Below are 15,509 nucleotides of genomic sequence, written 5' to 3' on the forward strand. Positions count from 1 at the left end.
TGCAAAAGCTTAAACTATGATTTTGACAACATATTTTCAACCATCCAAAGAGGCATTTAGACTTAGTAAAATATCCAGAGGTGTTTGTCAAAAGTTGGATTGCACTGAACACGTCTTAGAAAAGGAATAAATAGTAAATATTTTTTGTAAACCAACTACACTTTCTGTTAATGTTAACAATCTCTGTCCACTGACACGTTTAAGTGACTTTTTAAACAATTTTACCATCATTAAACTGCATAATATTTAAACTAATAAATAACAACAATAAAATACATAATAGTATTACTGATAGCTGCACCATTACTTCAAGGCTTCAAGCCCAGGTGCATTACACAGTATTCACCAAATTAAAATAAAATAAAACAAGTGCAACTTGGTGATGACATCTTACCAACTGTACCATCATTTAGGCAAACTGCATTAATATGGACCTTGCTTCAAGCTAAGCTATATACATAAATAATAAAAACTGCAACTTGCGTTTATAATGCTGTTTGTGGTATAGCCCTATGGAAGCGCATTAGGGCCACTGTGAAGAAAAAAAAATATGGACACGGAAGAAAAAAACAAACTATATGTCGAGAATAAATTCGACATGTTGACTATGTCAAGATTAAACTCGACATTTCCACTTTATTCTCATAGTTTATTTTATAATTAAAGTAGAATGTTGTAAACTAAACTTCATCCTAAAATCAATGTTTAATTTACTAGATTTTCTCAAACCCCGTCACAAGTTAATGCAGCACATCAAATACTTTGTGTTAAGTGTTCCCCGACCCAGTCGTTAATCACTACGCTTCTTAAACTGACTTCCTCCGCACTAACAGCAGGCGCCTGCAGCAATCACCGCACAGATAAACGTCTTTGTGAAATTAAAACTAGTTATTAACTTAGCCGACGGAGTGTTGAGAACTTTAAAAATATCTTCGTCATACATGTTTAATTATGCCATCCATTCAGAGTTGCGCCCATCTCTGAATGAGTCGCCAGCACATCGCAGGATCAATACAAGCAAAACATACACTAGCAAGTATAAAAACAAGTACAACTTGGCTTGCAGTGTTATCCAGTAGTATAGAAACAGTATTTACACATCTGACCTTTTAAAACCAAAGTATCTCCAGGAAACGGACGTGATTCCTTTTTTTTTCAGCAAAACTTCTTCTCTGTCATTATGTTCAACTTTATTGTCAGCTTCAGTTTCGGAATGCTCTCTGTCCATTTTCACTGCTCGGCATACCTATGCTACCGCCCACTATTTGGTGGTGTAGCAGTGAAAAAGAGCCCTAGTGCAACAAATCTGTGTTTAGCGGTGTAGCAGTGAAAAAGGTCCCCACTTGAACAGTTTCCCGCTGCGCCACGTTCCAAACGTCGTTTAGGCAATTTAAACCGGTGTTGCGGTATAAGAAAAATCCATCCATCCATCCATTTTCCAACCCGCTGAATCCGAACACAGGGTCACGGGGGTCTGCTGGAGCCAATCCCAGCCAACACAGGGCACAAGGCAGGAATCAATCCCGGGCAGGGTGCCAAACCACGGCAGGACACACACAAACACACCCACACACCAAGCACACACTAGGGCCAATTTAGAATCGCCAATCCACCTAATCAGCATGTCTTTGGATTGTGGGAGGAAACCGGAGCGCCCGGAGGAAACCCACGCAGACACGGGGAGAACATGCAAACTCCACGCAGGGAGGACCCGGGAAGTGAACCCAGGTCCCCAGGTGTCCCAACCGCGAGGCAGCAGCGCTACCCACTGCGCCACCGTGCCGCCCATTGAATTGAATTGAATTCCTTTATTCCTTTATTATTATGGTACAATGAGATTCATTATGCAAATCCTCCATAAACGTATTTTCCTATAAAATGTTAAAATAACAGTAATAATAATAATAACATGATATACATTGAAAAATATACAATATGAAAACATAAGTACAATATACTTGTACATATAGTGCAGACAGTGAAATGTTTCATCGCAAAGTGGCTCAGGTTGTGCAATATTACAACTGTATTGCAAGTTTACAGTGAGGTAATTGTACTTATAAATATAAATAGTTCTACCAGGAGCACTTGATGGAATGATTGACTACGTTTATAGCTTTTGGGATGAAACTGTTTTTGAACCACGAGGTCCCTACAGGAAAGGCACTGAAGCGTTTGCCATATGGAAGCAATTCAAATAGACTGTGTGCATGGCTGAGGCTGCATGTGCAAGGTACTGTATCCAGATAATCCTCTTTCCTACCAGCTGCTATACAGCAGCGATTCCACACTCAGAAACAGTGGGTTAAAATACTCTGAGTGGTGCACTGAGAGTAACAACAGTAAAGCAGCTATGGTATTTGGAATAGTTTAGCCATTCTGTGGACCATTATATTATTACAGGTTAATTACAATCAGATGCCTTCAACTAATAAACAATATACGGTTAATTTCAGTGTATTTGATAAAGCCTCATAATGGATGTGAGTCTAAAAAAGAAAGAAAAACCACACAGGAACAGTTACACTGCTTTGATGCTGGATGCCGCCAGTTTGCAAAACCGAGCTGAAAACAGTCGTATGCAATGGATTGAGCTGTCATGAGAATGTGTGTGGCTTTACGCCAAGTTTAATTTTTATACATCACGATGTGTAAACAACATTTTTGTACGTATGCACCGTTTATACATGAAGTCCCTGATCTTTTTTAGAAAAGTGTGCTCAAATGCCTAAGATGAATTGAAATCACTTTTCAGAAACTATTCATACTGCCTTCATAGCCAGTGGGACTTTATTGGAACTTGTTTCCCTAAATCTAATGGTGTTTTGAATACAAATAACTTTTTGAATATGATTTTGTGTATGATTATTTAGCAATATATTTCATTTTGTGATATATTAGTTGCATGCTATATAGGGAAAACATAAACACTGTTTTAGTTAGAATAGCAAAAAGAAATACAGTGACAGTGAAGAATGCAATATGTGAAGGTTCATCGAAAAAAATGTTCTTATAGATCAGGAGTTCATAAACTTTTTATTTGGTTCAGGATGCAAAAACAAAAAATGGTACCATTCTGGGACCCAAGATGAGGAATATTCATCATAATGACAGCAGAGCCTTAAATACACAAATCCAAAAAACAGCAAATGTTTTTGTTTCACTTTAAGCATTATTCTCACATGAATATTACTAAAAGAATAAAGTGGAAAGCAATTATATTGTTAATAAAACAATAATTGTCATTCTAAACAGGGAATAGACTCCAGGGGTAGTGTATATTACAGCCAATGTAACTGCATAGTGCAAACTTTAGTCAAGCTCACAGAAATAAATTCTAGGGGTGCCACATAAAGACATGATGATTTTTGAAAGAATAATGTGAATGGACATTTAACATAGTCATTCAACATTTCTTATACAGCTGGATAAGGAATAAAGTAATCAAAAACTAAATTAATGCAGTTTATTTACTTTGTCTTAAACTACATTTTTTAAACAATGATTTCCAAATGAGCTCCACCATTAGTATAACAACATATTTTTCTGAATAAATCAACTAATACTTCAGCATATCTGGATTTTCATTTAACAATTTAATAAACTGAGAAAAAAAGTAGCAATTTTATTTCTAAAAAATTTATGCACAATTTGTTTATATGGGTGATTTGATAAATTTTGATGTATAAAATCGTTGAACAGTCCAGTCTGAAACGTATAATGCTATTGACTGACATTGTGCTAAATGTCTACAGCCGACCCTTTGATATTTTTGCTGATGTTCTTACAGTTCTCAGTGGTCCAAACATGTCCTTCACTCTACCAGTAGTAGTTTATTCTTCCTCACCGAAACACATTGAAATTAATGCAATATCTTCTTTGTTATCTTCTTTCTTCTATCACCTCTGTTACAGAATTATATTCAACGTATACCATAACAGCTAACATGAGACGAAACAAAGACCAGTACTTCATGGGCGCTGAAACAGAATTTAACATACAACACTGCTATGGCACTATATATATATATATATATATATATATATATATATATATATATATATATATATATATATATATATATATATATATATATATACACAGTATACTGCCACCCTATTCACCTGCCTTTCATAACATCACAAAAATCATCACATCATTGTTTCGCACTCTTTTTTTTTTTCACTTTAACATTTAAAACAAGTGCTATGGTCCAGTCACATCACAAGCTCATTAGTCATTCCTTCCTCTCTGCCCTTATACTGTATGTATCTTTGCTTGTCAGTCATCTAAGTATGATTATTTCACTGGCTGAGAGGGGAGATAGTTGGGAATATACAGTATATTCTGTTGTTGTGTTATATATAAACGAAGGCTGCTGGTAATGCTTCAGTGTCATTCTTTCTTACATTACTGAAAAAACTTCTGCAATACTAAACAGAGGGCAGTATATTACTCAGTATAGAATTCACTCTGGAATAAATTTAGCTAATTTCACTAAACAATCATATGGCGATAAATCACAAATATGTCTATGACTCAATTTGATATAAATCATTATCAAGGGGTGGAGTGTATGGAAGATGCTTTAACATTTTCAACTGACAGATTTCAAGTAGACAGCCAAAGCCTCAAAGTACTGTCAAGCTCAACATAAGTGAAGTGTATTCTGGGAAAGCAGGACATTGGAATGTTGTGTATAGCCAGTCTGTTTGCAGCTTTGAGTAGCTTTGGATTCGCCTGGGAATAAATGCTGAATTTTTGTTTTTATTTTTTTTTTATAATCATTTTCAGTTTTTTGAGAAAGTGCCTGCTGTTCTGGTGGAAGAAGGCCAGGAGCCTCATGTATAAACAGCACGTACGCATAAAAATGTTGCGTACACCCATTTCCACACTCACATTGTGATGTATAAAAGCTAAACTTGGCATAAAGCCGCGTACATTCTCACGGAAGCCTCTCCCCTTGCGTATGCACTTATCTGCTTGGTTTTGCAAACTGGCAGCACCCAGAGTCAAACAGTGCTACTGTTTCCATGTGGTCTCCCTTTTTCAGATCTGTATCAGTGACACAGGATTTATCAAACACACTGAAATTAACTGCATATTGTTTACAAATTTAATTCACTTGATTGTAATCATTCTGTAACAAAATAATAGTGCATGGAATGAACAAACTATTCCATATATCATTGTTGCTTTAGCATTTTTACTATCAGTGCACCACTCAAGAGTTTTTTAACCCATTGTTATTGTGTGTGGTATCATAGCTGCACATCAGCTGATCAGAAAGCTCAAGGGCGGCTTGTAGCGAGAGCACAGAGGATTATCGGAATACAGCTTCCAGGCCTGGAGGACATTTATAACACATGCTGCCTCAGCAAAGCCACCGGCATCTGCGTGGATTCCACTCAGCAATGCCACAGTCTATTTGAACTTCTTCAATCCGGCAAAGAGCCTTTCCTTTACAGACCTTGAGGCTCAGAAACAGTTTAATCCCAAGAGCTATAAACGCACTCAGTTAGTCCATCAAGTGCTCCCAGTAGAACTGCTTGTACTTATAATTACCTCACTGTAAACTTGTACTACAATTGTAACATTGCACAACCTGAGCCATTTTATGAACCATTTGCACTATCTGCACTGTATGTACATGTTTATTGTACTTATTTTTTCAAATATATTTTTCGTTATTTTTTATCATATTATTATTTTACTATTTTATAGGAAAATACTGCTGCTTCACTGTGCCCCCACATGTTTAATACATTTCATCATGAAAATGATATGAAGTGCAATTATTACTATTCTAAAATGTTTAGAGAGCTGTAGTATAATGAATGTAATGTATTCTGTGTGGCAATCACTGCCTGTGTACTCCTGTCTATGAAAGAGAAAGCCAGTTTAAGAACCTCTTACAGTAGTGATTCACACAAATAGAACACATAGAATACGAAGCATTTAACATGCTACTTTAGTTATGATGGGATTTAGGAATGTCTAGTAAATTAAACATCAATTTTACGGTGAAGTTTCCACCGTTCTACTTTAATGACAAAATAAACTACGCAATTAAAGTAGAAATTTCAAGATTAAAGTCTACATTTCTGCTTTTTTTTCTTCAATGTGTCCCTAAGTTTTTTCTTTTCTCTATGCCTTAATATGATTCCGTTTGACACTATAATGGTGGGCTACAAATCACCTTTTCACCTCGACTTTGACATCTGACCACTTCGGCTCCCACCTTCTCCTGGTATGCGAACTGCAGATGGTCTAGGGTGTGGCGGACCTGTGGCCTCAGGTGGTGAAGCAGCATGGTCTTCATCACATATGACGTCAGGGCGGCAGGCCTGAAGTCATTCAGCTCACTAGGACGTGATACTTTTGGGACTGGGGTGATGCAAGATGTTTTCCAAAGCCTCGGGACTCTCCCCTGTTCCAGGCTTAGGCTGAAGGTGCGCTATAGAGGACTCCCCAACTCCAACGCACAGGCCTTCAACAGTCGTGGCGATACTCCATCTGGACCCAGTGCTTTGCTGGCATGAAGTCTCCTCAGCTCTCTGCTTACCTGGGCTGCTGTAATTGTGGGTAGGGGAAAACTCTCTCCTATGCTGGTATCAGCAGAAGGATGGGTGGAGGATGCAGTACTCTGAGGTGAGAGTGAGAGTGGGTTAGGGTGGTCAAACCTGCTAAAAAAAGTTGTTCATCAGGTTTGCTTTCTCCCTGTCTCTCTCGGTGGAGACACCACGCTTCGAGCTGCAGCCAGTGATGATCTTCATACCATCCCACACTTCCTTCATGCTGTTATTCTGCAACTTTTGCTCCAGTTTTCTCCTGTACTGTTCCTTCGCCGCCCTGAGCTGGACTTGGAGTTCCTTCTGCACGCGCTTGAGCTCATGCTGATCACCGCCTTTAAAAGCCCTTTTCTTCTGGTTCAAAAGGCCCTTGATGTCACTTGTAATCCATGGCTTGTTGTTAGCATAGTAGCATACTGTTCTTACTGGAACTACAATGTCCATACAGAAGTTGATGTAGTCAGTAGTGCAGTCAACAACCTCCTCAATGTTCTCACTATGTGACCCCTGCAGGATATCCCAGTCCGTAGTTCCAAAGCAGTCTCTCAGAGCCTGCTCTGCCTCAGGGGACCACTTCCTGAATGAGCGTGTGGTTGTAGTCAGCTCCCTCACTCTTGGTTTGTAGTGAGGCTGAAACAGAACCAGGTTATGATCTGCTTTCTCAAGCGCAGGCAGCAGGGTGGCACTGTATGCGTCCTTAATGTTTGCATACAGTAGGTCAATAATCCCCGCGGTGTTACAATCCACATACTGGAAGAAGGCAGGTAATGTTTTGTCCAGCGTCACATAAGAGGTAATTTAGAATCTTTCGTGTTACTTCTATGTGACAGGTAATCTGATAACACAGTAAAATACAGTCAAACAAAAACAAAAATCAGATATTAGGAAGAAATCATAGTAGAATCACTTTAAATAGCTTTGTGTAATATCTACAAGGGATAAAAGAGTGTTTTGAAAAATCGGTTGTAATATCCTACACCACACTACTTACACAAAGATTTATTCTGTTTAATTATAAGAATCTAAATCCACCTTCTATAACTCAGGGGAAAAGCAATGTTGTATATCATCCCAAAAGGGTCAGATTTTTTCAGAACTTGACAAGAACTCATTAATGTATTTCTAAAGCCCGGGCTCAACATTTTTACTTTATGTGTTGTATTCTGTGTAAAGAATAAATTTAGTTGGGGCTTTGCAACTGTATGCCCATCTTCATACAATTTGCACTTGCTATATTGCTTTCAAGGAATAGTGGATGATGGTGGATCAGCTGAAATTTTTTAAGAAAAACAGTGTTTAATAAATGGCATATGGGGGAACTCATCCCAATTAACTGTTATTTTTAAAGAAGAGTACGACTGACTATATTTAAAGAGTGCACTTTTGTCTATATGGAGAAAGGGTCAGTGTGGAACAATACTTTTCTTTCCTCCCTATGAGTGTATGCAAGCATAAAAAGCATGTGAGTAACAAGCAAAACCTGTCTTAAATGTAACAAATATTAATCCGATTAGATAATCTAACAAAAACTATTAGGTGATCACTCATATTTTTTATGATCTTAATTACTATTAAAAATTGTGAATTGTGTTGCATGAGAGAATTTTTGTGTACGCAAATAACAAATGGATCAGTGATGAGGTAGCTATTTTATTTATTTAAATACAGTATTATGAAAGAGTTTTTTTTATGTGATTCTGGTTTTAGGCATGCATTTAACTACTGGTTCTTTACATAAATTTGCTAATGAAAGACTGCATGCTGAAAAAGCATTCCATTAGAGGTGCTACAGTGTATAAAACAAAGTTTGCCTAAGATTTAGTTAGTTCTGGACAAGTGCAGTGTATTAAAGGAGACTTTTACACATTGGGTGCAGATTTCTGACCATTACCTATCAGAGTGGCAACCTCACAGCTCCATAGACTTGGCTTACATGTTCAGTGCAGTCACCATCTTTATTGTGATTACAAGTTGTCCACCTGGTTTTTCTCAAATATAGAATAGAATGCCATTTATTGTCATTGCACAGATGTAGAACAAAATTTTGGTGAGTCCCCTGAATAGTACATACAATATAATAAAAACAGACTCTTAAACAGATTCAACATATGTTCTGCATTTTAAACTTCACACATACATTAATATAAACCAATAAAATAATAAAACCAATAAACCATCAAAGGTGAAAACATATAAACATTAAATAGTGGAGTAGTTCCATTTTATAGCAATTTTATTGCAATGAGTCTCTGAGATATTGCGCTTTTGTCCCATTGATGCCATAGGTTACAGTGAAAGACATAAGATCAAAAGTACTTAGAAGCATTAAACAGTTATTTAAGAAAAATGTAGTTCTCTAATAACACTTGGTTAGAAGCTTTACAGTAGTCTGGAAGTGTGGGTCTTAATAGAAACTCGTAATCATCAAGTTCTGTATATGTCCTCTAGTGAAGGTAACAGGGTGTTGGTCATTTTTTGTGCTGATTTAATGACTCTCTGAAGAGCTTCTTGTCAGCCACAGAGCATTCAGCATACCATACCAGGATGTCACAGGTGAGTATGCTTTCCACAAAGCATCGATAGAAGGGCACCAACAGCTGCTTGGACAGGCTAGCTTTCCTCAATGTCCTTAGGAAGTAGAGCCACTTATGTGCCTTCTGTGAGGTCCTGGGAGATGTGTGTTCCAAGAAATTTAAAGCTTGGCACTCTCTCCTGTATTTATCTCCTGATGTTTAGAGGAGAAGGTTCCTCTTCCTACCTCCTGGAGGTGATAATCAGCTCCTTTGTTTAGGAGGTGTTGAATTCAATGTTGTTAATGAAGCACCATTCGGACAGTTTGCTGACTTCATCCCTATAGGAAAACTCATAACCGTTTTGTATCAGACCTACTGCAGTGGTGTCATCTGCAAGCTTGATGATTGTATTTGTGCTATGTATTGGTAATATATCCATGCACAATTGTGGATATATAAGGAATAAAGAAGAAGACTTAGCACACAGCTCTGTGGAGCTCCAGTGCTGACTGTCAAGGTCGGGTAGTAGTAAGCCCCCAGTCTAAAAGTCTATGGTCAGCTTGATAAGAAGTCCTTGATCCATCTGCATGTTTACTAATTGACACCCAGGTTGAGCAGTTTGGTTACCATCCTGCTAGGGATGATCGTGTTAAAGGCGAACAAAAGTCCACAAATAATATCCTCACATATGCTCCCTGGTGTTCCAAGTGAGTCCGTGCACTGTGGAGATCTGTAGTAATGGCATCTTCTGTTGACCTGTTAGCACTGTAGGTGAATTAGTGCTGGTCCAAGATGGGTGGGAGAGAGGATATGATGTGCCTCAGGACAAGCTTCTTGAAGCACTTCATTATAGTGGGGGTGAGAGTCTCTTCGGAAGCATGGGAAAAGGCGCTATATAAATAAATGTATTATTATATATTCTTCGGATCAGGCACAATGATGGCAGACTTAAGACATTTGGGGACAGTGCATTGTGACAGAGAGAGATTAAAGATGTTGCTGAACACTGAATGCCCTCCCTAGAATTCCATCTGGGCCAGCAGCTTTCCTTGGGTTGACAATGCGGAGTACTCTTCTGACATCATTCATGCTAACAGTAAATGCCATACTGTTAGTATATGATAACGGTGTCGTCCCGGTCTCTGCCTCAGTCACCTCATTCATCTCAAAATGGGCAAAAAAATGGTTGAGTTCCTCTGTTAGTGAGTCACTCCTGCTGATGGTCGGGTCATTGCTGCATTTACAGGTTTAAAAGTGCTGGATTCCTTGCTATACACATTGGGAGTCTCCATCAAATGACCTTCAACCTTCTGCCTGGAATCTGCTTTTGCATTCTTGATGGCTTTCTTCAAATTTAATCTAGCAGCATTATATAATTCACCATTGCCAGACCTAAAGGCTGTATTGTGCTCTTTTAGCCAAAACTTGATGTCTCTGGTCATCCATGGTTTACTGTTTGTGAGGCAATAAATGTATCCTCCTGGATTCCAAACATGCGGATGCTATTTAATTTCACAAAACTTAAAAAGTGTGTACCTTTGCTTGTGAATGTTTTGCGTGTCAAGGTTGATTGTTAATTTTCTAAAATTACAAAAACACATCTTTCTTTGTAAGCATATAGTGAGAAGTGTGTGAGTCTATGATCATTTCGAGGTTGACAATAGTCTGCAAAATAATTTAAAATTAACTTGAAACAATGTACAGAGACAGATAATTACCAATACTTACACTTGATTTTCACATCTCTTTCCACCACTGATTGTCAGCTTTGTTTCTGCTGTTATTTTTTGAGTGGTTTAAAAATTGGGTTAGTGACTTCAATGTGCTAAAAACTGTGATTATTACACTGAAATTCAGGCATGGCTTTGGGATGGAACAAGGTTTCAGTGTGAGACTCTTGAGGTATTAAATTTAACCCCATAGCTTATACTGTCAGAAAATTATGGAAAACTAAAGAGCACCACAGACAGATTACAAAATGATATAATTTTAACACAGCTAAGTTTATACTAAATAATCATTCAATTTTTGAATCAAGGTAATCCAATGTAGTTTGTCACTGAAAGACGTATCTTGGAAGATTTAGACAGGCAGAGAGGAGCAACCTTGAATAAATCACTGGTCTATGCAGGTCACGCTAGAAGTTACAGCAGGCCAATTTAAGGAAAATTAAGGGAGTATTGGAACACTAATTATATTACCTGTCAGAGGCAAATAGTAGAGTAAATTTTAAAATATTTGATATCTCTTAATCTATGAGTACTCTCAGCATTCATCCTATACCTTTCTTGTGTGTCTAAACCTCTCTTGGCCTTCGTTTATTCTCTCAGATAAGAAAGATTGCTACTCAGACGTTTCGAGGAATCTTGCTCACCTCCAATCTGCTTTTTGACTAACACCAATGACAAACAGGCTACCTGCTATGAAAACATCATGTGTATTCTTGTGAAAACTTCCCATCTTTGAAATTGACTTGCTCCTTATTAACATTCAGCCACCAAACATTGCTTGATACAATATTTGCTTTGCTGTCATTGAAATGCACCATTTCAACTTCTTTTTTTTTTGTAGAAATAAAAAAATTGTTATATTCAGGGACAGTGGCACAGTGGTAGCACTGCTGCCCTGCAGTACGTAGACCAGGGTTCGTGTCCCAGGTCCTCCCTGTATGGAGTTTGTATATTCTCCCTATGTCTGTGCAGGTTTCCTCCGAGCGCACTAGTTTCCTCTCACAGTTCAAAGACTTGCAGCTTAGGCAGACTGGCGATACATTAGCTAGGATGTGTGCGAGGCCTGTCAATGGTTTGTTCCTGCCTTGTGCCCTATGCTAGGCTCTGGCTCCCCCTACGACCCTGCCAGGACTAAACAGGTTAGGAAATTACTGATATTCAGAAATTGAGCTTCACACCCCTAACGTATCATGTCACCCTCTGACCACTGAGCCATCAAAAACCAAACTATCCAAACAGACTAAAGTCAAACTGACCAATCAGATTGCTCAGAGTGAGCGGACACAAAGTCACAGAGACAATGGCGTTATATTATATGGTAGATAAATAAGAGGAACCTAGTTTAACTTGAGAAAACAAAACACGTAGATTTTATGAAGGAATATAAAATCAGCATAGACATTGACCAAGCAGAGAATTAGACCTGAAATCATGAAGCAGCAGTACTAACAACTATGATACCATCATACTGCAGTATTTCCAATCTAACACACAGATATAACTTAAGAAAAAAAACTGTCATTTAAGCTTCACTTTATCCATTTTTGCCATGAAAATCAGTCCTGTTGCCAATTCTTTATGAAATGCCTTTATGAAATGTATATCATTATAACCTGTTCTAAAGCATGCATTCATTTTCCTTCTTTCAACAAGAAATTATAACTTCAATGGCAAGGAATAAGAATTCCATAATTACAATCTGCTGACCAAAGTATTATCTATGACACTTAAAAAATACTCAGTTTTTTGTGTTCTTGCAACATTTCTCAAGCAGCCTATATTTCTTCACCCTCCGCCCATTTTTCTGCTCAACTTCTATGTCTGGCTCTTGAAGTTGAGTAGAAGTAGCTCTCAAAATCCCCTTTGCAGATGACTTTGATGTTATAAATACCTCTATTGTGCTAAAACATGCTTAAACAATTCATCTGGCACTGTGGGTAATTAACATATATATTAAAACTGTAACATAACTAATACTCTTGAGGTTTCCATGAATAGCACCTTGTGGAATAAATGGCATTTATTAAGGATAGGAACACATTTCTTACCAGCAGTTCACTTGGAAACTTAACTATTATTGTTATTTTAGGTGTTATGCAAGACTGCTCTGATTGAAAATTCTGTTAGTAATCATATTTACGAATGCTTTGTAGAATGCACATTATTAACTTTGCATAATGAAATAAAAAACTTTTAATAAAACATTGTTTCCCGTAAAACATTCAATAAAATAAAACAAAATTATTGTTAACTGTAATTTTAATAATAGAGCTGTGAGGGAGAAATTGTCAGGGTAACACATTTTTGAGAGTCTTCTGTTGAATTTTATGAATTGCCTACAATCAGAATCAAATGAGATAATGTATCTGGTCATCTGTACATTTTTTGAAACTACTGTGGATTATCCCGTACAAGGATACACGGAGACTTAGCCCTCAGTAACATACAAGTCCAATCAATACACTCAGGGAGAAGCCAACAAATCACTCACTCAAACCTGTGTTCCCAGCTTGGACATATTTGGAAAATTGGAGCAGAACAAAGTACTACAAGAAATGCTTAATTAAATTGTTGTGTTCTTGTAATTTATTGGAAATGTAATTTTAATAATAATACTCCAGTGGGAGAGTTAAAGGACAGTGCCACAATCTAATGTTTAGGTTTCTTTTCAGTTAGTGCTGCTGTGTGTTGTCTAATCAAAGGTGTACTTCCAGGTTTGACTTGTCAAAAGACTTGACTGCAAAGTCTTGTCCAAGTAGATCCATGAAAATGCATTTGAGTTGTCAGGGTTGAGTTAAGTCACTTGATGTTCTTAGAAATGAAAATGCACACATGCCCAGCAGTCATCAAAATTCAATATGCCGGCTATGGATGTTAAGAAGCTGTTAGAAGCATCCAAGGAGCAGTGATGGAAGTCATCATTTGATAAGCAAGAGAGACACAGAAGATGTAAGAGCCGTACAGAAGAACACTGTGCTCCTTTTTGACTGCTCGGTGGTGAATTTCATATTTATTATATCTGGGCTCCAATACAGTGCCCCACGATATAATATAGGACTGTGGTACCACACATGGACAAAAAGAGCAACAGTTTTCTGATCTAAACTTGTGGAATGTTAGATTTAGATTTTGTTAAACTTTCCCACGGATAAGCCTGGGCTTGATTTTACCATATAATTTCTGGTATTTTATAATGTCGGTCGTGTGAGTCAAATGCAGGAAACTCACGCTATTGGTCCAAGAGATTATGATATACTAATGCCCACCTGAGAGAGTACCCACGGAGCACACTGCCTTTTTTTGCTATGTATTGTGCCTATGTGACCACACGGTAATAACCAAACTATTCCGAAGCGACATTTGCACTGTTTTGTGTTTTTTGTATCTCACACCCTCATACACCTTTATCGTAAAAGCTTCCCTTATCTACGATGGAGTGTTCGATCAGAAGAAAATATGAAGCTGGTTTTAAATTAAAAATCGTTGAAGTGGCAAAAGAAATTGGTAACTGCGCTGCTGCAACAAAATTCGATGTGTCTGAGAAATAGGTGTGAGAAATTGAAGGAAGCAAGAAGATGTAAAAAAAAAAAATTAAGTGTATTTTTGAACGGGCGTATAAGTCGGGGTCTGATTTTATGATCAATTTTTCACGTTTCAAGACCTGACGTATACGCAAGTATATACAGTAATTCTGTGGACCCGCAGAGGACAGCGATCACTATATCGGTGTATTTCTAGTAATATCTTGACCCATAATTTATCATCATTTACCCATCATTTATTCCTTTTGTTTTGAGCTGTCACCTCCAAGCTTACAATTTAATTGAAGCTAGCAATAGGTTATTGAAATCTTTTTTGTATAACTTTGTGTTATCCTTGAGGTGTTGCATTTACCCAATGGCACTAGACTTAGCTAAGCTACAAGCAAATACTGTATTTGCATGTGAGTACTGTAGATGTTGCTGTATAAAAACTATAACATTTATCATCCCATTACCTGGAAATTCCTAATTCAGTTTACTATCATGGGGAGCCTATCACAACAGCATCATGCACACACTGACATTAACCCATTCAGAGCCAATTCAGTCACCAATAAACTTACCTGCATGTCTTTGACATAAGGGAAAAAAAACAGTTTACCTACAAAAAATGCAGTTAAGTCTCTTAAACTTTAAACCCCTCATATACTGTAAATGTTCAGTCACCACTGGTATCTAATATAAAGTTTAAAAACTTCATTACAGTACCAAGACTTTATTAGAGTTGTTGTTAACATGCACAGCAGGCGAATTTGTTATCATTGCCAAGAAGAGATGTTTTTAATAGTATAAAAATTAAATAATTAGCTCTCTTCAGCAGTGATGGGGATGCATTATTACACATGTTTAATTTGTGCTTGTTTGCACCTTACATTTTATTATTTTAAGCTGCATTATCCAAAGCATTATAGATAAAGAGACTTGTTTATTCATTATAGTATATCAGAAAGAAACATTATTGTATGAAATACAATTACTGTCACTAATAATGTGGTGAGGAAAAAATAACTGTTCAGCTTACATTTTCAAATAATGTTTCTGTTTTCACTTGACAGTAAAACAGCTGGACTAGATACAATTAAATATAAACACCAGCTTTTTTTTTTTTTTAGAAATATTCACATATTCAAGTCATGCTTAAATACGTAGCCC

The sequence above is a fragment of the Erpetoichthys calabaricus genome, chromosome 2, assembly GCF_900747795.2.
Source record: "Erpetoichthys calabaricus chromosome 2, fErpCal1.3, whole genome shotgun sequence".
Lineage (NCBI taxonomy): Eukaryota > Metazoa > Chordata > Cladistia > Polypteriformes > Polypteridae > Erpetoichthys > Erpetoichthys calabaricus.